Here is a 3,441-nt window from a genome sequence, read left to right on the forward strand (position 1 = left end):
CATGCAACATTGTCTGGTTCCAGGTCTAGGCAGCAAAGCTTTTGATTTTTCCCTATCCAGTGTGGTATTGGCTGTAGGCTTGTCATAGACAGCTTTTATAAATTGGGGATATGTTCCATCTATGCCTATTTTGTTGAGTTTTATCATGAAAGTGTGTTGAGTTTTGTCAGGTGCTTTCTCTGTGTCTGTTGAGGTGGGGTCTTTGTTTTTGCTTCTGTTTATGTGGTGGATCACATTTATAGTTTTGTGTGTTGGACGTGGGATAGAGCCCACTTAGTTGTGATGGCTTCTCCCCCCGTAACAGGGTACTGCTAAATTCAATTTGCTAGAATTTTGTTGAGAGTTTTTGCATCTGTATTCATGGGGGATGTTGGTCTGAAATTTGGGAACTAAAATCTATATCCCTGCCTTAAGCTAGTGGTCAGTTGTGCCATAGAAGACAGCTCAAGGGAATAGTCTGGGTGCAGGTCATGAGATCATTTCAGCTGAAGATGGGATGAGTCTGGACAGAGGCCACAAGATTGTTTATGGGATTAATAAGAACTTTCAAAATGGGATTATGGAATTAATCAGAATCTTAAAAAGTTCTGTGCTTCTGTTTAGAGGGGGGATGCTGGTATTTTTGAGACAGGAGTCTGCCAGCCTTCTCATTTGCCAGTAAATTTAAAAAATTATCTTCTTTTCTCCAAAATAAAGAAAGAACGGAGGTAGGGAAAGAAAGAAAGAAAGAGTCCACATCACCTGTGAGAATGAAGACCACTCTCAGTAAACAAACTGTTGACATAATGTTGACATCACTCTCAGGGGATACACAGTTGTGAAGAGTTCCTCTGGGAGGGAATTCAACCACATCAATGTAGAACTTAGTTTCCTTGGAAAGAAAAAGAAGAGGCTCCAGGTTGACAAATGAGGGGGAACTAGAAAGGAGCTGGCTACTGTTTGCACTATTTGTAGTCACATACAGAATATGATCAAAGGTGTTACATTGGGCTTTTGTTACAAGATGTGGTTTCTGTATGCTCACTCCTGCATCAACATTGTTATCCAGGATAATGGTTCTCTTACTGAAATAAGAAATTTCTTGGGTGAAAAATACATCCACCAGGTTGGGATGAAAGCAGGCTTTGCTTGTTCAGTATCTCAAGCCCAGAAAGATAAGTTAATCCTTGAAGGAAACATTGACCTTGTTTCAAATTCAGCTGTTTTCATTCAGCAAGCCACAACAGTTAAAAATAGGGCTATCAGAAAAATTTTGGATATTATTTATGTCTTTCAAAAAGGAAAAGTTCAGCAGGCTGATGAATAAGATCTAAGAGTTGTCCAGCTGCGGCAAGATACTAGGTGATTCCTAAGACCTCTTTGTAATTTTAGCAATGCAATAAAAAATTCATTAATTTGGGGGAAAGAAAGAAAGAGAGAAAGGAAAGAAGGAAAGGAAGAGAGAGAGATAGACACTGGACCTGGGACCCTCCTTTTGGCTTGGCCTCTAATCATGATACGTGTGAACTTTGTGCTGTCAGCTTCCTGATTTATAAAATGAATTTTTTTTTTTTGAGACAGAGTCTCACTATGTCACCCTTGGTAGAGTGCTGTGGCATCACAGCTCACAGCAACCTCAAACTCCTGGGCTTAAATGATTCTCTTGCCTCAGCCTCCTAAGTAACTGGGACTACAGGTGCCCGCCACAATGCCCAGCTATTTTTTGTTGTTGTTGTCATTGTTGTTTAGCAGGCCCAGGCCAAGTTCAAATCCACCAGCCCCAGTGCATGTGGCCAGCCCACTAACCACTGAGCTATGAGCACCAAGCCAACATAGAATGAAATCCTGAAGTGTGTGTCCATAAAGCTTCATCCAGTTCAAAAAGTTCTGAATATCAAAGAATCAATACAAAGAATCAACTCAGCTCAGGCATGGACCCACAAATATAGCTCAGTCTCCACAGGTCAGAATCAGCATGGACCCACTACTACATGATCACCATCCTTAAACTTGGGTGACAGTCAAATCTCAATATCATAGCAGTGTTTTGAATGGTAGGACATCTTCAAGCATTAGTAAATATGGCAAAGTTTTGCATTCCCTTCATAATTATGTTAATAATGTTAAAATACTATTAGATGAAATGTTTCTGTACCTTCTTGCCCTGCAGATTTGAAAGATACATGATGTAGCTCCATATGATTCAACAAGACCTCAAGAGACCAAGTCCTAGACTCTTAGGGCCAGAGAGTACAGATCAACATTAATCAATCATTCATCGAAGTGGTACCTTCAGCAAATCTCCAAAATTCCGTTGACTCAATAATTCCATGGCGTAAATTTGTGCATTGTCCTAGAAGGAGCTGCAATAGAGATGGTGATAGGAAGCCAGTTGGTCCCTAATTCAAAACAAACAGGTCCTGAGAGAAGCCAGTGAGCTAATCAGGAGAAACTTGCTGAGATTTTTCTGTAACCAAGCAAACAATTTTGTTTTCAGGAAAAAATAATCTGCTTATGCCATAAGGCAGAAGATCAAGGACTCAACCAAGGACCTGAAGGGTAAAGGTTAGAGTTGACACTGAGGTTGTTCCCAGAGAAAACCCAGCCTTACTTGGAGGGCCCACAGGCCTGGCTCCATTCAGAGGTAGGCAGCGCTCTATCTAGGTTACAGCACTGACCTCTCAATTTTCATCCTACAGTCTCCTCCTTGCTACCTACTCATCTGGTTTCCAAAGCATGTGCAGATATGATTAACAGCTTCAGGCACATCTCTAAGAATGTAACTTCCATCCCTCAGGGATCCAGATTCCATCAGAAGGCTCAACCCATGGAATAATGACCACCTTAACTAACATTGTTGTTCGTTTATGGTATACCATCTCATCTAGTTCATAATCTTCATAGGTGCTATCATTTCCTCCATTTTGAAATTAGGACTTTCCCCTGCAGAAATGTCGAAGTCAGAGAACTAGGGCAGAAGTAGAGTCAGGATCTGAGACCAGGCAGCCCAAGTAGTCTGACTCTAAGCCTTAACTCTCAACCCTGGGAAGGGAGTCTAAGGAAATCACTAGCTACCACTCTTCTCCTCCATGTTCTATCTGTGGGACAAGTTAGACAATTATAAGACTAAATAGTCAAATGCATTAGCCCCCCAAAATGGCCTTTCTTGGATGGACACATCACTTGTTGACCTGGGATCATATGCAGGGTTCAATGAAAAAGTGTGCCTATGTACGTTACCATATTCCTGACAGAGTCATGGCTCCCCATGTCACTCACTGCCTCTCCTGACAGAGTCATAGCGCCCCATCTCACTCACTGCCTCTCCTGATGGAGTTGTGGTGCCCCATGTCACTCTCTGCCCTCTTGATGGAGTCATGGCACCCCATGTCACTCACCACCTCTCCTGATGGAGTCATGGCACCCCATGTCACTCACCACCTCTCCTGATGGAGTCATGGC

The 3,441-nt window shown here is 42.2% G+C and overlaps 1 pseudogene; it reads left to right on the forward strand.

The window, feature by feature from the left end:
* The first annotated feature begins 749 nt into the window (after positions 1-749).
* On the forward strand, positions 750-1,306 carry LOC100950276 (annotated as a pseudogene).
* Positions 1,307-3,441: the final 2,135 nt, after the last annotated feature.

This window comes from Otolemur garnettii, unplaced genomic scaffold (assembly GCF_000181295.1).
Source record: "Otolemur garnettii isolate 467f Iridium unplaced genomic scaffold, OtoGar3 scaffold00244, whole genome shotgun sequence".
Classification (NCBI taxonomy): Eukaryota; Metazoa; Chordata; class Mammalia; order Primates; family Galagidae; genus Otolemur; species Otolemur garnettii.